The 21,577-nt window shown below is 33.2% G+C and overlaps 1 long non-coding RNA gene across 1 annotated transcript; it reads left to right on the top strand.

The window, feature by feature from the left end:
• Positions 1 to 3,972, top strand: LOC112756519 (uncharacterized). Its single transcript, XR_003179376.3, has 4 exons — positions 1 to 830; positions 902 to 983; positions 1,096 to 1,210; positions 3,775 to 3,972. It is a non-coding gene; the product is annotated as an uncharacterized lncRNA (long non-coding RNA).
• The last annotated feature ends 17,605 nt before the right edge of the window (positions 3,973 to 21,577 follow it).

Here is a 21,577-nt window from a genome sequence, read left to right as displayed (position 1 = left end):
CCTTCTTCCTCAAACCAATACGCACCAATAGTAGCAGATCGGAGGAGTGGGGAAGAGAGAGGGGGCGATGATGGCTGGGGCCTCACTGCCGCCGCCGTCCAGCTCAACGCCGCCGCACCCTACCCGTTTCCCTTCCTCCCATCATTCACGCGACACATAGCAGCAACAGCTGCCAAACGAAGCAAAGAAAGAAAGAGGGAACGGAGTGCGGCAGGGAGAAGAAGGAGAGGAGGAGACGCGTCGGAGCCGCGGGGCCTCACCGCCACTGTCGCATTGTGCCGCCGCGTTCCACGCCTTGCTGCCATCGTTGTACACCGAAGGAAGAAAGAGAAAGAGACATGGAGTCAGCGTCGCGCAGAGAAGGACTCGCCGCCAGCTCCGTCGTCTTCACTGCTTTGCCACCGTCGAGCTCGCAATCTTGGAGGGAGCACAGCGCCGCCGTGAGTCGTGACCAGAAGAGAGCGAGAGACCAAGAGAGGGGCGTGGAGTCGGCAACGCGCAGGGAGGCACTCGCCGCTGCCGTCGCGCGCGCCGTCGGGTGCTGTCGCTGCTGTTTGAGTAGTCATCATCCCCTCCATTCTATTGCTCTGGTCTGCCGCCGCCACTGCTGGAGATCCGCTCGATCTGACCTGAAGGAAAGAAAGAGGTTCAGGCCGCCACTGCTGCTTGCGCTGTGAGCTGCTGCACTGCCACGGTTGGGGGGATCTGCCACCGATCCGATCTGAGGGAGAGGAGGTGCGATCGGAGGAGCAGGTGTGGGGTTATCACCGCTGCTGCCAGCTCCTGGGTGCCGTCCAAAACCCCGCTGCCGTCGCCGGAGAACTCTTCCGGTAAGGGTTTTAATTACGGTTTCTGCCTTTTTGGTTTTCGAGATGGTTTTGACGTTGTGCGGTTTTTATAGTTGATCCACCAGAGCTTCTGGCCGCCGCCGGAGCTGTTGTCGGGCCGGTTCAAAATTGCAGCTGCTTCGTGTTGAAATTCCGGTAAGAAATTATGTGTCGAGAATCCTCGCGTTAGTATCCTGTTATGTTTAGTTAACGAATATGAGTTTTGGTAACGTAGGGTCGAGTCCTAATTATTATATGCTGCTATTAGTGTTGCTATGGTTGTTGCGAATGTGGCTTGAAGCTGAGGTTGCGGTTGTTGTTGATTTCGGGTTGAGGCGGAAAGGACTCTGTGACGCGTTTGGATTATGGAATTGCGTTTTGAGGTAGGGGCGCTTTCCAAAAACTATAGTTTATTATTGGAATTATTACATATGGGTACTGATGTGAGATATTGTGTATTTGGTGATTGTATCTGCCTTATGTATTATTTGATTGACTCGAATGACTATGGATGTTGGTTTGGCCGAATTGTTGTGTGGCTTGTGAAATGTAATGTTTGAAGTTGATTCCTTAAAGATTTGAAATGAGTTTAATCCGTTGAGGATTGGTTTGAATTGAGTCAATTATTTTGATGATGTGGAAGATAGAATACTCTTGAAATTCAGCCTGTGTTGCTTTAATTGATTTGGTTTTGATAAATGATTTATTGCTGAACCGATTCTTTAAAGCTTTGGAAATGAGTTAAATCGGTTGATATTGAGTTGATTTTTGAAATGGCTTCCTTGAGATATGCCACTGAGGCGACTGTTGGATTTAGCTTGCTTTTGAATTGATTTCTGGTTTTGAGCTGTTGAAAAGGAATGAGAAACGGTTTAGTTGGGACCCGAACCGGGTGGCAAAAGTCCAAGTTTTAGGAGAGGTGCTGCCGAAATTTCTATAGAATCCGAGTCCTTATTTGAAATGTTAATTGGGGAATTTTGAGTTTAATGCCTTTCCTATCTATTTTGAGGATTGTGAAATTATGGCTTCTTTATTACCTTTACTTAGAGCAATTAAGAAAGCAATGAAGTTATGCTTTGAAAGAATTATTGAAAAGAGAATCATGATTTATCCTTATTTTCCAAGAAGAACAGTATGTCTTTGGGTACAAGTCATTTGAAAGAGAATTTTGCTTTGAGGCTGTTTTAAAAGGTAAAGCGGGTTTATGTTTTTCTCTATTAAACACAAAGATTGTCCCTTGGGAGAGTTTTCGTGATTTTAAAAGGAATTGGATTTCGATTGATGAGCCTCATTATTTTGACGTTTTAAATAAGATTCAAAGTATCTTTTGAACTCTAGTTTAACACAACAAAAATGATTCTCTTATCAGTTTGAAACGCTTCAGATTTAATTATGGAATTGAAGCCGGTTTTGTTTAAGTAAAGGAAATGGTTTTGAAAGAAGTAAAGGCTACGTGACTCGGTTTGGCTTAGATCCTATTTTCTTACTCAAATCAGAAAGCCAATGTTTTAATGATTTTAAATGATTTTGGCGAAATGAGATATGTTATTCTCCCCTAAAGACTTGGGACTCTGCTGAGAAACTTTGTTATAAAATCCCATTGTTGAATGGATGATTTTGAGTGTTTCCAAAAAGAATCTTTAACTTGCCATGGTTATGGAAGTTTGGAAAGAGGATGCCGAGAGTGACATTGTTTTCAAAGGGGAATTTACCTTGAGTAAAAGTGGCTTATGAGCCTAAAATGATTTGAGAAATGAGATCTTTAAAGCCAAGGCTGAAAAGAGTTGAAACTCGATTTCAAAGTGAAATGAATTGAGGAAATGATTTATGGCTTAAATGCCGACTTTATGAATTTAATGATGTTGAATGGTGGAAGTGCTGTTTTGTTGTGAGCCGGAATGGCTGTGTATGATTATACATATTGGTTGGTTTTGGATTGAACCGTGAGCCGGAATGGCTATGTATGATATGAATATTGGCTGGTTCTGGACTGAACCGTGAGCCGGATGGCTGAGATGGATGTTGACCCATGGATGAGATTGAATGCATGTTTATGCTGAATCATTGATAAATGTGAATGTTGCACTTCCACTATCTGAGATACGAGTTTCCCTGGGTAGTAGCAGTGGCTAGCCACCACGTGCTCCAGGTCGAGACTTGATACTCTGTTGACCCTATGTCGTAAGTGTGGCCGGGCACTGTGAAAGGCCCGGATGAGCTCGCCCCCATAAATATTCACCAGTGATGGTGATGGATAAATATTCACCAGTGAGGGTGATGGATATGGATCATGATTATGATCAAGTTTATGATGAGTATAACTCGAGTTGGGGATGCACGACAGAGGGACAGTCCAATGGTTAGCTACCAGGACTTGTCGGGTTGGCTTTATAACCGACAGATGATATCATCAGCCACTAGGGACAGACATGCATCATATGCATTTGTGTGACATTGGTTGGGTGTGCATATTATACTTGGTTTGCCTATGTGATTAATTGCTAACTGTTCTACTTGTAATAACTGTTTGTTTGTGCTTGAACTTCCTATCTGTGTTTGCATCTGGGACTCTGTTGGATTTGTGGTGACTGGTTGTTGGTTGGATTGTTTGGGCCTAGGGCCGTGGTTGGAAAGAGATGAACTGATGGTTGATTTCGGTTTTGTGTTTCTGGTTTGGAATAAAATTATGAAAGGCTATTTTGGTTCCGCATAGATAAACCGTTTTGAAAGGCTTTTGAGTTTTGAGAATTGAATGGTTCCTCTTTCAGTAAAGATTTTTGACTTTACTTTTATTGAAAACCGTGTTTTTGAAAAGAGGCATAAGAAGGTTATTAATCACTGGTACGGTTTATCTTCATGTATCCTATTACAGTAATTCCCAAAAATCCTCTACTGAGAACCCTTTCGAGGATGATGTTCTCACCCCCCTACATTTTTCCCCTTTCAGGATATGGGCGCAGAAGTTACGAAGAGTTCTTTTAGTTGTGGTTGAAATGCTCTGTATTGCTTTAGACTATTATTTGTACCCTCGCCTTTATCTTGAGATATTCTGTAAGAGGGATAGGAATTGTATTGGATTATGTTTGTAATATTATTTATATATATTTTTGTATATATATGGATGTACTCTTTATGAGTTTTGTAAGTTGTATGGTATTTATGGACGTATGTTATCGGATGAAAGTTTTTGGAAGCGGTATTGCGGTTTAAAGTTTTAAACAGGCTCATATTTTAGTATTAAATAGTATAAAAGTCGTCGTAATGTCCGAGCTATCAGAGTCGCGCAGCCGGAAGCGTGAGCTTTGGTAGTTAGGGTGTTACATTGATAAAATATATTCTTAAATTTTTCATATGTTATTGCAAAAGGAATAACAACATCACATAAAGTTTTACATACAAAACTCACACCCTCGTATGTTTGAGAAAAAATCTGACCATTATAATATATTCTTAAACTAACACATCTTTTCATTTTTATACTCTCACACTCACACTCAATCTAATAAATTCAATTTTCTTTTTATAATATTAGTTATATTTTTTTAATAAAAAAATACAATACACTCTTGTATATCGTATCTTTAATATTAAAATAATATAATACATCTCCTACCGGAGACGGATGTATGTATATGATTGTGGGGGCAACCGCCCCACTACAATTTAAAATTTTTTTAAGTAGTATATGATAATAATATTTATTTGTCCCCACTAAATTATTGAATTTGACCTCACAATAATTTTTTACTCAATTTTTGGTACTTCATAGTTAATTTAAAAATTTCATATTAGATGTCATTAGAATGATCAATTCTCAATTTAAAAAAAAAATTGTGTTTTTTCTTAAAAATCGACTCGAAAGAGTATTATTTATCTTTTTTTTTTATATTAGTTTTAATTTTTTTTCCATAACAACTACATTAATTGAAAGAACTTTTTTAACTATGAATCTCAATAAGAATTGACTTCTAATTGTATGAGAAGTAAATTTTTAAATAAGTATTTACTTATATATATGTAAGAGTAATACTACACATTCAAGTCTTTTTATGAACTAAGTCTAACCAAGTTAAACAATAAGATTTGAAATAATGTTATTAGTCATAACTGATTTTTGTTATCTTAGACTAACTCGGATGGAATTGGTTAACAAAAACACATGAATTTGTAGCATTATCTTATATAAATAGACAGATATTTCGATTGTGTTGTTAAGAAAAAGATTACTTAATTTTTTTAAAATATAAAACTTAAATAATAAAATTCTAAATTATATGTTATTATTTAAATTACTATTTTAGTATTTTAATTTGTAAATTAGATATTTTAAAAACTAATCATGTCATATGTACATAGAAAATAATCACCTGTATATATATTGAAATAAAAAATATATATTAAAATAAATTAAACAATACATGTATTTAGATATAAATACATAATAATTAATGAATAATTTGATAACTGATTTTTATGTACACATAATATTTTTATTCTAAAAATTATTATTATTATTATTATTATATATATATTTTGCCCCGATATTAAAATTTTTTAGATCCATCATGGTCTCCTACGTATTATTTTGTGTAAATTGTTCCACTCTCATAACTTTAAAAAAACTATAAAATCTAATAACTCAGCGTTACACAAAAATCTGGTCATTATCTAAAAAAAAAATCAGCCTCTTATCTCCTCTATAATTTTTTAATTTAATTTTTACTAGCTACAAATTTACTAGGGTTTTAGGGTAAGAGGGGGCAGGTGGGGGCTGGATGGAGCAGTAGTTAACCGAGCAAAGTGATGTAACTATTTTAAATTGAAGGATGCAATTAGCCGCTATAGGACTACAGAGCATAAATATATTTTCTTACCACCAAGAGACAACTACATATGCCATGTCTCCAATGAAGTACTTTAGGGACAGCTATGGCTCATTAAACCACAAACGAGATTATAGCCCGCGCTACATACCAACCTGAATTCAGAGACTTCTTCTTCCTTTGTCTTCTCATTTATTTCTTACTTTTATGGATGAGTGCTATCTCATCATTAATTCAATTTTGTACTATTTATTTTAGGCCCATTATCGGTCCAGCTGTTAGGTGATCTATAGTTCCAGCCAATTTTTAAGGTCGATTTAAGAAAAATTGCAGTTTTAAGATTAACCGTAGCTCACACTAGTACATCATTATAACTTTCAAATTCATAATATTTAACGTAGCATGATTTAGGAACTTATATAAGTTATTTGCTATTTCTCCGTTTTAAATTAATAATTATCTCTTATTGTCACGGACGGACCGAGTAGCAACAATTTGGGCACTTGCCTCCACGGTGTTTTTAATTTTTTTTAAAAAAAATGTAGTTATATATAATATGTCACCATTTTAAATTTTAAATGATTCCACTACAAATAAATTAAACTCAATTAGTTAAAGTTTCAAATTCACTTTTTTATACTCTATCATGTTGATTATTATTTAACCTAATCAAATTTAATTCTTGTGTTGTCACTAGCTCTTTTATTCCCTTAAACCATTTTATTTTTATATTTTCAACTTTTTTTTTCTATTTCTTATCTAGTGGTCATCTTCTCTTCATCAAAAAATAAATTTTAAATTTTTTATAGCTCTTCATGACTCTCTGTATCTTCAAATTTTATTGTTTCTCTTTTTGATATTTTCAATTGCAAATTTTAATTCAAACAATTATAGTTTAGGTATTAATCTAATATTTTATTTTTTTCGTGACTTTATATATTTTATTTTATTCTTAATTTATTTATTTTTATTACTTATTTTTTATCTTTTATTCTACTATATATACCTATGTTGCGTATAAAATCTTAAAATGAATTGATTAATTTACTAATTTAGAATATATTTTTTATTTTTAGAAATAGTAATAAAAAAATATTTTAATTATAATATATAATTAAACAGATGCATAAAATTTTTCATCTAATATTATATCAAAATTAAATTAAAAAATATATAACAAATTTAATTATTTTAAAAGAAAGAAAGAAAAAATTATGAATTATGTTTCTGTTATTTTATATAAACATAATTTTTATATACAAATTTAATTTTTTTAGTATTTATATATAATTCTAGTTTCAAATTATAAATACTAGTGTATCATTAGACGCTATTGTGCCAATTAATTCAGTCTTTTATTATTAAATGTGTATAAAAAATTAGTTAGAATAATAAGGTATTTATAATTTAATTAAAATATTTTAAATTCAAATTTTAGAAATAAAAAATATTTTTTTATAAATTATATATAATGAATAGTATTTTAAGAATAAAAATGTTCCCTAACTCTTTTTAATTTTTATATCTCCATATAATTGATAATATTTAACAAAATTTATTTTAGTATATATATATTTTTATCACCACTCTTAAAATTTTTTGGATCCGTCACTGTGTATTGTGTTATTTTGTTAGATATATTAACTTTTTAATATATCAAAATAATAAAACGACAATTTTTTTAATTATAAACGAAATTGATATCTCACATGTGATTTAATTAAGCACTAGTTCTCTTAATTGGTTTGCTAATTTAATTTCAGGCAGGGACAGATTAATCAGTATTCAGTAATCTCTATACTTAGGGTTTATTGAACATTGATTTATTTTTTGTTAGCACGACATGTGCCCAAAAGTATAGTCTACCAAATAGGGCTCCGTCAAGGCATAGGTTAACTTTGATTAGAAAAGAAAAAGATGTTTACGTCTCATGCCAGTTAAGGATAAACTAGATTAAGATTTCTTCCATAAGCAAAATCAAACCCCCCCCCCCCCCCCCTCTCTTTTTTTCCTTCTCTTCTCTCTCAAATAAATAAATAAATAAATAAATAAAAGGTTAGCATTTTAATTTGTCCCATAACTTTGACTTCCAAAATCAACCAATTGGCTTCGATTCTTTTCTGATACTGACATAATTAATATTAATTAAAAAGAGTTGGGGTCATACGCGGTCATGTTATTTGTTAGTCATCTTCTCTTGGAATCTCAAAATTTCTCTGCTCAGATGGAATTACATGACCAATAATTTTTTTTAATATTTGATTAATAAAAATATTTTTATATTAAGTTTCAAATTCTAATAATATAAAAATAAAATATTAATTTAAACTATTAATTAATATTAAAAAAAGTATTAGTCTTTTAATATTTCTCTCCATATAAACACACACCATGGAATTTACTTAAACGGTTAATAAATTTTTATAAATAAACAAAAAAAATGAAACGCAACTTGTTTACTATACTGCACAAGCCACAACTAAGTTGAACATTGTTATAACTTATAACATCATAATTGATGACGAGCAGCGTAAATTACGTATATAAGACTTTTTTTTTTTTGTTTCTCATTTAAACGAAAAGGATTAATCTGTCGCGAATTGAAGTTCCATTTAAAAATTATCATTAATCAATGAATTGCTATATACACAAAATAAAATTTAAATTTTTAATATTTATTTAAATAGGCTAATAAACTAACTATTAACCTAATCTAATTTGGTTGATATATAAGACTTTCTTCGCATAAAAAGCAAGATATTCAACTAGATCTGTTCTTTCATGTGGTCCCAGTAGTCCTTTTTTTTTCAACTCTCTCGTTTGTCCAAATGAAACGCCATTTTTTGCAAGTAACTGGAATATAGTAATGGTCTTCATTTATTTATTTTGTCAAGAGCAATCCTGTGAGGTGTAAATGTAGGGGCCATGCCACGTATATGTATAGTTTCCCTTAGCAAAACTAAGCAGTAGCTTAGTAACTAAAGCAACAACAAGGCCATTTGGACATATATATTAACAAAAATACTAATTATATACTAAAATTATGTATTAAAATTTATCATCATATATTTATATATAAATATATATTAATTAATTTATTTTTAATATATATTTTATATTTTAATTTATATTTTATATTAATATTTAATTTTAATATACACCTAATATAATTTGATATATTAATATTGTTGATTATATTAATTAAAAAAATATTATTTGTATATTAACTATTCTTGATATCCATATAAAAATATAATGTTTAAATTATTTTTTAATTAATAAAATAAAAAAATATGTATTTAATTATTAAAATGATATTAATGTCAAAATTATATTTATTATAAAAAATATATACCTAGTGAAATTGAATTAAGAGTTTCGCTAGAAAGATAATGAGGTATTTGTACAATGTATACAATAGGTTGTTTATTTAGCCCAATATGAATTAAAAGTAAAAATTACCCACGAAATAATAAATTTAAAAATTCTTATTCAGTTATTTCACATCAAATTTTAAATTTCAAATTCTCCAATTTCAAATTTCAAATTTTTAAAAAATTCAGTTAGTTATTTCAAAAAAATAACTATCTGAAATTCTCAAATACTCTCTTCTTTTTAACCGACGGCCACCCCACCTTCATCAATAATCATCCCATTTCACCATCGCTACTTGGCTTGTCACACGCCACTCACCCTTAATAAAAATAACCATTCACTTAAGGATAAAAATAATCATCCGCATACCTAATGAATTGAACATCTAACATATTTTAATTATATATAACCAAACTCAATCCAATCAAAATAATCATCTACATAAAAATAAAATAACGATCCATATACCTACTAAAATGACCATCCTAAATTGACCATTAAAATAGAAGAAGAAGATGAATAAAGAGAAGAAATTATTATTGTGGTGAAACATAATTTTGAAGGACTAGTCATGACAAAAGCGGCACTGTTGTGAAGCATAGGGCTCAAATCATGAAAGAAGCTAACCATGCTTGGATCCGAAGAAGAAGAAGAGCATGGTGGTATCATTGTTGAGAAGAGGTTTGAAGGAATTGGAGAAAGCGAAGCCGGTTTGGAAGAGAGGCACGAAAACAGCGGCAGCAACGTTAGGCTGATCGTCGGAGGGCGAGGCGCATCGGGCTGACCGACGGAGGTGAGGACGGTGTCAGTGGGAGGATGCGGCGGCCTCGGTATGGCCGGAAAAATTCAGTGACGCGAGGTGAGAATCAGAGAAGATGACGGTGAGTTTTGGACGTGGATTAGAAATAACTGTACATAGTGTGAATGGATTTAAATACTAATCTTAATTTTCAAATTTCAAAATTTAAAATTAAATAATTAATAATTTAATTTTTAATTTTAATTTTATATATTTTTTTAATTCATTGTACACATTGTACACAATTAATATTGTTCCCATACTTTCCCTTGAATTAATTACTATTGCCAACTTTGTAGGATGCTTTGGTATAACTAGAAATCTTACATTAAAAAAATATTCTAATATAAAATTTTTAAAAATGTAAAAACCGTAATTATGTAAAATCAAGAATGGATAGTATAATCCTAACTAGCATGAAAAATGTTAGGGTTGTTATTATAATTAGTACACATAAAATTTTGAGAATCAGTAATAACTTTTTGTAATTTTGATTAATAATTGACTAATATAAATATTTAATTATTTTTAATAAATAAATTTTATCAATTTATTATATAAATTTTGATAAATATAAATATAAATTAAATTGATTTATGTGTGTAAATTTTTATAAAATAAATATAAATTATATATTTTTGTATACAAATTTTTTTTAATATAAATACAAATTATTATTAATTAAATATTAATTTAAGATAATAATATTTACTCATCACTTAACAATTAACATATAATATTATTGTAGAGAGAGAAAGGACAAAGAGATGAGCTAGGTGGGTGTTATTAAAAGACAAATTAAACTGGTTTGGTGATTGTATTGTATATATGTTGTGGGAGGTGCAGCACAGAAATGGTGGGTGGGACCATATGTAAGGGAATGGGGACACATAGAAATCAACCAGATTGCTGGAAAAAGAAAGTTTGTTCAGTGGTTGCACTGGCGAGATTACCCAAATAATTCCATTTGGGATGCACATATATATACCCCATATATATAACATCTAACTCATCACTCTACCTAGCTAAGCTAGCTACCACCCTCTTTCCATTCCTAATTGCTAATTGCTAATTGCTAATTGCTAATAATGCTCTCCCTCGGGCGGGCGGGGAATAATACACTAAGCTACTTCATTATTTAATTGAACATATACATGCCACTAAACAGTACTGTATGCATAGGTGGTGGAGGGTGCAGGTAATAGGTATATAGGTAGGTGCGTATAGAAGCATATGTAATTACAGTTGATGAGAATAATAAGAAAGAGGAGTTAAGCCTTTTTTTTTTTATCTTTTAGTAATTTCTGGATTTATTTATTTGATAGAAAAAACATGAAATGAAAACGAATGAATGAACCCCACTCTACTACATACCCTCTCTGGACTCTGGAGTCTGGAGTCTGGACTCTACTGCTGTGTCTCAGAAAACCGTTGGCCATTTTCTCTCTCTCTCTCTTCGTGTTGGGTCGCTTTCTAATCTTCAATGGCCTAAGCCACTCTAAAGCAGCCCCCTCTTCCTCTTTCCCGTATTATCAATTATATATATGCATGCCACTATAATTAATTACTATTATTATTATCCTTATATATATGCTCCTCCCAATGCCAACCTGTATTCTCCCCACTGCACTTCCCACCTCATGCCTCTTCCTTTTATTTCTTTTTATTCCCTTACAAAAACAAAAAAAAATCATATCACTTTCCTCCCCTAATATATTAATTCACATTTTTCTTTATTAAAAGTATACAAATTTATAAATATATATAAATTTGTTAATCTAGTAATAACTATTATTGATTTCCATCCGTTCAAATTTTAAAAATAAAAAAAATCATTCATAATATTTTAACAATTTATTTTTGATATACTAACAACATAAAATATTTTATATAATTATTTAATTATATTTATTTTTTTTATGATCAATTACGTGAATAATATAAAAAATAGTTGTTTTTACTAATATAATAATATATAATTAAATTCATATATAAAAATATTTTAGACTCACAGTATATTAAAATAATTAAACTTATATAAAAAATTTGGCACAAATGGTCGACGCTAGAAAGAATTCAACAGTTAAAATTAAAGATTATCTATACATGAAGCACACTATGGTTGGGAAAAATAAAAATGAGTTAAGTTTAGTGGTCAAGTTACCTTATGCTTGCCAATGAGTTATAACTCAAATGACAGGGTCTTTTCATACTCATCTAAGAGGTCGTGAGTTCGAGTCTCCTTATCTTTGATAAAAAAAAGTTACCTTATGCTTAGTGCTCAAATTTGCTTGAGTGCAAGTTTGCTTTAAATCTAAAACTACTTGAAGTCCAAATTTGTTTGAGGTCTAAGACTACTTGAAAAATACAAGTTTATTTGAAGTCTAAAGTTATACCAGTTAGCTTAGAATTATTTTCTCTATAAATAGGATTAGTTTCAATAAGTTAGAGGAGCTTCTATTCATTCACACATTCACTCACCTTAAAAATTTCTAGACACATTGATGTACAGAAACATGAGTCACGAGTCCATAAAAATATTGGGAGACACCATTTTTATTTCAGTCATTTATATTCAATTTTTCGTTCTGTTATTTAATTCTATTATTTTCATTCAAGCCTTTGTGAATTTTAAACATTTTAATACAAGTTTTGTAATTTTTAATTCTTTATTTTTTGCATTTGTTCTTTCTTACTTCTTATTGCTTTCTATAATTATTATTTTTTACATTTCTATTGGGCACGATCTCTAAATTCTAAGAGCAACCCACAAAAAGGAGTCGTATCTACTCCTTGAATTGAGATTATTGATACAAGCTTGATCGACACCTCTTGTTGAGGTCTAAAAAGTAAAATTCAGGCAAAATAAATTGGCACACTTGGTAGAACCTTGGGTAAGATTGGCTGCCTAAAGTGGTTGTTGTGTATGCGTTTGTGAAGTGATAAATTAATACCCTAAAGCTGTCCAAACACATCTATTTCTATGTCATCTTAGTCGTCCTCTTCAATAGAAGGGTCAGACCACGACTCTGAAAAAATAATACTATATCCACAACCATAAGTCACTGAATCGGTATAAGTGCCTATGACTTTTGCTAAAAGCTCAACTAGGCATATGAACAATACAAATGTGACTTCAGTGGCTTCTCCTAATGTAGTCGAAGTAAATCCGACTACTTGGCCTATCTATACGTTTTTTTTTCTAATCCACCTATTCTTGGGGTATATACAAATGTTCATTCGAACCCAATTGTTGGAATAAATCAACAAGGTTTTGTGCAAAGATACAACCGGTACTTATATTAATACGTGATGCCAATCCCCCTTATTTGGAATTGAATATATCGGGACCCATTATATCATACTATAAGAAAAACACTAAGAACCATCGGATTTAGCGGCGATGATTACAGCCAGATTTAGCAACAAGTTTGATGAGAAATTTGTCATGTCAAATAGTTACCGGTAGATAGTCGCTTCCGACGGTAAATCCGCCGGTAACGTTTGGCGAAAAACGACAACAAATTGGCGCCAAAATTTAGCGTCGGAGTTATCGTCGGATAAATATCCAACAGTAGAGACGTTTAATGGAACGCTGCATTTTGGTGATCCTCCCGCGTTACTGTCGGAAATATCCGCGGGTAAATCCGACGATAAGTATGCCTTAAATTGGAACTGCGAATCGCTCCCCTTTCATTTCGAATTCTCTCTCTCTCTCTCTCTCTCTCTCTCTCTCTCTCTCTCTCTCTCTCTCTCTCTCTCTCTCTCTCTAACCTTCTCATCTCTCCTTTCCTTCAACCTCGCTGCCGCTACCTCCGACGCTGCTGCAGCTGCCTACGACGCTGTCGCCGCTGCTGAAGACGATGCTGCCGCTGCTGGACATCCCTACCGCCGCTGCTGTAATGCCCTTGTCGCTTCTACTTCTGCCGCCACTGCACCTCCACCCATCTTCAAGATTTTTTGTTTGAACTCTGATAATTTTAAATTTTGTTATATCAAGTTAATTAATTAGTTAGTAGAGACTAGTTAATTTAATTTTCTGTTTTAGTGAATTTAGGTGGTTAGGATAGGTTAGAATAGATTATATTAGACTCTGAGATTGCTGAAAAATATTAGATTATTGAGCTGTTTGCTGATTTCTGCTACTGAAATTATTACAAAAATTCTTGACTATATTAATAATGATTGAGTTGTTTGTATGTTACCTTAATAATGATTGAAAAAATTAACTGGTTGAGAAGGGTTGATGGATATTTGTATTGGATGAAACCCTTGAAGACTGGAGAAATTCGAATGTTAGGGAAAACTCTTAAGAATTTTTTATAAAATTTTCAGTGAAATTGAAAAAATTAAAATTATGCTTTCGAAATAATATAAAAAATTAATTGTTGGGTTACTGAATTTTTGTGTAATTGTTAATTTGAATAATTATTTTGATCTTAGTTTATGTTTTTTATTATTCATTTTTAATTTAATTATTTTGAAACTAAAATACTATGCAATTTTCCTTTTTTTATTTACTAAACTAAAACAATTTTACAATTATTTGTTATTTCTTGAGTATCTTCTTATGTTATTATTTATTAGTGTTTATCATATTATTAACATGTTACTAATATATTTATTGTATAAACATGACGACAGGTAGTAAAGGTAGGTCGAGTAGATTTAAGTGGTTAGGATAGGTTATAATAGGTTAGATTTTTCTCTGAGATTACTGAAAAATATTGGAGGGAACCCTTTAAAGGTGGCTAAATTCAAATTTTAGGAGAGACTCTATCAAAATTTTCATAAGATTTTCAGTAAAATCAAAAAAATTAAAATTATGTTTTTGAAATTAGAATTAAGATTTCCTGTATTTTGGTTCATACTTATATTTGTCTGTCATTGTTTAATTTGTTCGTTTATTTTATTGCTTGGTTGATATATTAATTTGTAGTATAAGTCGCTGGATTGTAAGGCGACACTGGCGGAGACCTTTAAGTATACCTATACTTTGAAGGCAAATAAGAAAAGATTTACTGACGAGCGGTTTGTGGCCTATTATGTGAGTTTAAATTAATCCTAAATTTCAACTTTATTTATCTTAAAGTCAATTATTTAGCTATTATCCTAATCACAACTAACGTGTGTGGCATAAAAGGAGTATACGCAGAGGTTGGAGGCCGCGACCCAGCAATCTTAGCTGCCTAGTGGGACCGACGAAACTGGCTCTGAGACCTCAGTGGTGGATCTTGATAGGATTCTACGCGAGATCGCCTTTGAACCCCACAAGAATCGCCGCTTTGGGTTGGGGTCGTTCTTCGCCAGTGGCCTCTGCTCCTCCGCATTGGCAGCTTCCTTTGCCTTTGCCTCTGCCACCAGCCCTACTGATCCCCAGGAAGTTGTCGACCTGAGGGAGGAGGTGCATAAGCTAACCCCAGGAGCTTTACCAGCAGGCAGAGTAGTTTGAGCCGACGTATCGAGACATTCTTGCACGTGTTGCCGTCAGCTCGGACCTGACAGAGAAGTTAGAACAGCTCGATCAGTTGCAACAGCAGATGGTGGAGTACATCCAGCAAATGCGCGTTGGAGGCAGCGACGCTGTTGGTTCCAGTGGTGACGCTGCCGGTTGGACACCGATAGCAGCACCTCCTCCGCCGCCTTAGCAGGGGGACCACGAGGCCGTTGACGACGACAACAAAGGTTACTGGGATCTTTAGAATTTAGGGTTTTATGCATTTTTATTTGTCTACTTCATCGTATTCTACATTTGTGACGTTTTATTTCATTCAGACCATTTATTTTTTAATAAAATAATTTCTTAATTTCTGACAACGTTAAAATTCTGCTAATAATTTTGTTAATAAGAGTCTACTAATTGTGGCTTAACTGTGCCAAAAAAATTAAAAAAAAAATAAAATTGCCGTAGGATTTACCATCAGATAAATTTGTAAAATCCAGAAAATCGGTAAACAATTAATTGCGAAAAAATGCGTAACGACGTTAAAATCAGCTATACCGGCTTAACTCTATCTGGTACTACGTGTGTGGGAATTAAAACTGTAGAGATGGCAAGAAAAAGATTTAGAATAGAAAACTGGAAACTTATCTTAAAGGTTTTGGCGCAAAGTTGGGCCAAACGGGCTAGAACCCGCACCGGACCTTCACAGGACCCAAGCCCAAACATATAAATCCACACTTAGGAACCATTTCAGTACAGTTTCCTTAGTGATAGAGAGAGGGAACGGATAGAAGAGAAGAGAGTGAGGAAACCCCAATATCACTATTCTCCATCTCCTTCTATTGCCCAGAACTTCCAATCCAGAGCTTCAATTGACGAGCTGTTTGCGGCCACGTGTTCGTCTCAGATCTCTCTTCAATTCTGTCTAGGTATTATGGTAAGTAAATCCCAAATTCTTGACCAGTTTTCTATTCTCTTCAATTTTGCATTTTTGGGATTGAGTTGTTGAGAAGTTTCAATTTTAATGTTTAGGGGAGGTTCAACCTTGAGTTCTATTGGATTTTTAACCCAAAGTTGTGTGAGACAAGGTAAGGAATCTTAATTCTCCAATTTCCCCATTTTGTGTGAAAACCTAGGTTGAATTTTGTGAAAATTATGTGATTAGATGGAATAGAGCTTGTTTGGATTGAATTTGGCGGGAAGCAAAAATTGCTTGGTGTGGTTTCAGTGCGGGAGTGATTACAAAGATCAAAGTGATAAGGATTATTTCAATTGAGGCTTCAGTTTCGATGGAAATGATTCGAGAATTTGGGACTGCCATCTAAGAGATACGGATTTTAGTTTCAAGTAGGCATTATGTAAAATTATATGAATGTTTAGGTTAATTGTCCTTAGGATAGGATTGAATGAAAATGGTAATTGTTGTGATTAGTTGATTGTGATTTGTGAATAGAATGGTTATTGAGTAATATAAATGCATTTATGTGAATTGAATTGAGTATGGGGTTGTGGTTTGATTGTTTATAATGGTAATCAGTGTGAAATCTGGGCCGGAGGCGGTTATAGGGTGAGAACTCCCATACTTGATAAGTTGAGGTAAGTCGTAGTGTTACCTCGTTGCTAGCTATATGTTGAAATAATAATGATGATGAGTGATTCTTAGTGTGCATATGAATTTTGGATGTATAAGTATTGTGTGTTGTGTTGTGAATGGATTATTTGATGGATTGTGATATATAAATTAAAATTGGGTTGATAGGTTTGGAATGCTTATAAATTGGTAATAAGTTGTGAGGGAATGTTTTGGGGCTGTTTTGATGGGAATTAGATAAAGGAGTAGGTGGAATTGTTGATCTAGTGAAAATTGGTAAAAACTAAAAATAGATTTTTAATCAATTTCGACGGGCGATAACTTCATTCTCAGACCTTTAAATTTTGTTAAACTTATCTTAAATGAAAATTGGGTCTGTTTAGTTTACGAGTTTAAACAATGGACGAAAAATAATTTTTAACAAAAAAATTATGCACGTTTGAAGTTTTTGGTTAAAATCTGAATTTTGCAGAAGGTGCAGAAAATTGAGATCATGCGTACACATGACCCATGCGTATGCATGAGGGGTGTTACAAAATTGAAAGATTTTCGTGCGCATACCATGCATACGCATAAAAGTCAAGACATGCGTATGTACTACCCATGCTTACGCAAAACTTGCAATACAGAACTGAATGTTTTTCACGCATGTTTCACGTGGACGCGTCAAAAGGGGACTCATACATATGCACGAGGCTTGTATATGTACGACTGTCCTATTTTCCAAGAAAATATTGATTTTTAACAGTTTTGCCTATCCAATCCGCTTTTTCACCTCTGTAACTCCTGTTTAAGGTCCGCTAGCTAATTTTTAGGCTTTGGAATGAGTGTGAACATATTTAATAGATTAGGTTGATATGTTTGGATGAGATTGAAAAATAAAGTGTCAGAGTTGATGATAATTGAGAGAAGTCTGTAGATAATGAAATTACTGAACACTAAATTAATTTAAGACACGAATGATAAGACTAATGATGATTTGATTTTACTATACGGCAAGGGCTGAGATTAAATTTTGCTTTTGTTGAGCTGAGTAATGCCAAAACAAGGATAGTGATTTTATCCCGCCTGCGGTAAGGATGGTGGTGTCCTCCCATTCACGTGATAATAAAATTGGTAACTGATCTAAGATTGGGGTTAAGGAATTTCATAACTTATGAATTTTGCTTAAAGATGTTGATATTGATTGATTGTGGCCTAAATGACTGGACTGGCATGGACGGAGGTTCGTCCCGCTTAAGTGGTAAGGATTGGGTGTTATCCCACTTGCGTATTCAGTTGGCACTACCTACAGGGGACGATGGTAGGACACTCTCCTTCTAAATATTTCTCCCACATCCTCGTTAATTACGTATGTTGAAAGTGTGAAAGGTGGTAGGGTACTCTCCCTTGGAATATTTCTCCCACGCCTCTCTCTGGTTGCAAGGTGGTAGGGCATTATCCCACGAAATCTTCTAGCATCTAGGAAAAGGTGGTAGGACATTCTCCCTAGAAATATTTCTTCTTGAGTATACCTCCAGGAGAAGGTGGTAGGGCACTCTCCCTCAAAATTATTCCTACTAAGGATGCGCAACAAAGAGACTGATCCAAGAGATGACAATCGGATTTGTGTCAGGTTTGACAGAATAACTGACACGTGAGCTCATGCCCAGTAGGACAGGCATGTATCATATGCATTTATGTGAAGCAAAGCAGATGAATGAATTCATTGGGGCAGTCCAGGGTAACTATAAAGCACCAAATCCACTAGGAGGTCACCAACCTCACTTGGGAGATCGTTAGTTACCCGTAATAGTTAACAGGGGACAAAACCTTCATGATGTATAGTGAATTGTGCTTGACAAAATCAATTTGCCTAATATGACATTGCACAAGTTGATAAATAGAATATTACACAAGATGTCAAGCATATGTTAAATAGGGTAGGTTTTAACATAAAGTTGACTCACCAATCATATCTATATCTCTTTTCCCTGATCATGTATTGCAAGAAGAATTCTTTTCAGGAGTCAAAGCACCAAAGTCACTCACTAAATTTTCAAGAGAAAGTGGTGAGTCGATTATCGAACATGTGGCTTGCTACACAGTCAAAATTGGAGCTCTAGCTAGCAATGAGCAACTTAAAATGAGATACTTTTCTTCTTTTTGACTGTGATTGCTTTCACTTGATTTTAAATTTACAGTCCAAGTCAATCCATTAGTGAAAACAGTTAGAAAAGAATTTTCATGATTAAATTTTTAGAAGAGAACTAAAAATTACACTCTCTGATTTCAATAAAAAAATCCAAGAAAAAAAATAATGGAATACTATCTTGTTCGATTAAAAAATATAAAAACTAAGTGGTATAATTTGATCATAGAGCCTGAAATTGTTAGGATACTGATGAATGCCTTTGACTTTAAAATTAGAAAGAAGTTAGTTAGCCAACAATTTATTGACCTTGCTCAATTGGTAGACAATGTCTGACAAATCGAAAGGTTACAAAAAGAAAAAGAGCAAGAAGATGAGATTTTTTTAAAGAAAAAATAGTAGTTTTGTTAGTTGTATGATGTATTGTGAGTTAAAGGTCAAAAATGATGTGCTTGGAATCAAAACAAAAGATAAGTTACATTCTGTGTCATGAAAAAGGTATTCCCAAAGAAAGGAGTTATTAAAAGCAAGTTAAGATTTCCTAACAAGATACTAGATACAAAAATTAGCAAAAATTCTTGCGAGTTGACCTCAAACTTTGCTAAATTTAAGGGGTTTGTTGTCAACACGATGATGAAACAAGAAATTCAGTTTGACGCTCAAAGTAAGTCCTATACACCTTAAGGCTGGTAAAGATTTGTTAGACTTTTTGACCCAACAAAAAAAGTCGAAAATGAATATAACTATATGTTTTAGGTGCATTGTAAAAGAGAAAAAAAAGTAGTCGACAAACAATCAAGATAAAAGACACACTTGTGAAAGTTGATATAGAAGACGAAGATCAATTTTATTACTTTGGATTGAGTTCAAAGGTGGTTTCAAAATTTTTAATGCTACTTTATCCAAATCGAAGCCATCCAAAACTTTAAGGGGCATTTTGTTATGCAAAAAATTTGGCACAAATGGTTGAAGTCGGAAAGAATTCAACAATTAAAGTAAAAAATCTTATATACATGAAGCACACCATGGTTGGAGAAAATAAGAATGAATTAGGCTTGGTGGTCAAGTTACCTTATACTTGTTGCCCAAGTTTGCTTTAGGTGAGACTACTTGGTGTTCAAGTTTGCTTGAAGTCTAAGACTTTTTGAAGTTCAAAACTACTTGAAATCCAAGTTTGTTTGAGCTCTAATACTATTTGAAGTACAAGTTTACTTAAAGTCTAAAGTTATATCAATAAGCTTAGGATTTTTCTCTATAAATATAAATATGATTAATTTCAATAAATTAGAGGAACTTACATTCATTTACACACTCATTCATTCTTAAAATTTCTAGTCATACTGACGTATCGAAACATGAGTCATGAGTATATGTAAGTATTGGAAACTCCATTTTTATTTTAGTCATTTCAATTTTATTTTTTTTCTTTCTGTTATTTTTATTCAACTCCTTGTCAATTTATGTAGATTTTAATTTAAGTTTTATAATTTTTTACTTTTTGTACATGTTCTTTCTTATTTCTTGCTTTCAATAATTATTGCTTTTTATATTTTTATTAGATACGATCTCTTAATTCTAGGAGGCTAAGAACAACTCATAAAAAGAAGTCATATCTATTCCTCAAATTAAGATCATTGATACAAATTTAATCAACACTTACGATGAAAGTCTAAAAAGCAAAATCCAGGTGAAATAGGCACAAACCATCATTTCCCATATCTTTTATATATAAGAGAACTATATGTATAGTCAAGAATACAACCAGCAACGAACTTAACTGCCATTCTTTCTGTGCATTATACTATGTATACGCAACCGTTGGCGTAGTCAAATTAACAGCAGCTCTTATATGCGTAGTGTGTTCGACCTGGCCTAAACCATCACTACAAAAAAAGGCCTATGGTCACGGTAAAAAACCGTGACCATAGCTAGTAAAAAGGGTGACCATAGATCTATGGTCACGGTTTTTTACCGTGGCCTATTCTCTCGTGGCCATAGGTCTATGGTCACGTTTTTTTTTATCTATGGTCACGGTTTTTATTTTCAAATTCTGACACTTTAGGCCACGTTTTTTCACCGTGACCATAGGTTAATCTATGGTCACGCGTAAAAACCGTGACCATAGCATCTATGGTCACCCCTCCTTAAAACCGTGACCATAGCCCTATCTATGGCCACAGTTTTCACCGTGACCATAGCCTCTATGGTCACCCCTCCTTAAAACCGTGACCATAGCTCTATCTATGGTCACGGTTTTTCGTCGTGACCATAGCCTCTATGGTCACCCTACCTTAAAATCGTTACCATAGCCTTATCTATGGTCACGGTTTTCACCATGACCATAGCTTATCTATGGTCACCCCTCCTTAAAACCGTGACCATAGCCTTATCTATGGTCACTGTTTTCACTGTGGCCATAGCTTATCTATGGTCACAGTTTTTACCGTGACCATAGCTTATCTACGGTCACCCTATTTTTAAATGGTAACTATAGCCTATTTTGTTTTATGAGATTTAATTTTTTTAAAGCATAATCACATCCCAAAATGATGATAATCACAAAATAAATCTAAAAATGAGAAATTTAA

This window comes from Arachis hypogaea, chromosome 16 (assembly GCF_003086295.3).
Source record: "Arachis hypogaea cultivar Tifrunner chromosome 16, arahy.Tifrunner.gnm2.J5K5, whole genome shotgun sequence".
Classification (NCBI taxonomy): Eukaryota; Viridiplantae; Streptophyta; class Magnoliopsida; order Fabales; family Fabaceae; genus Arachis; species Arachis hypogaea.
This window is presented reverse-complemented; position numbering and strand designations above follow the sequence as displayed.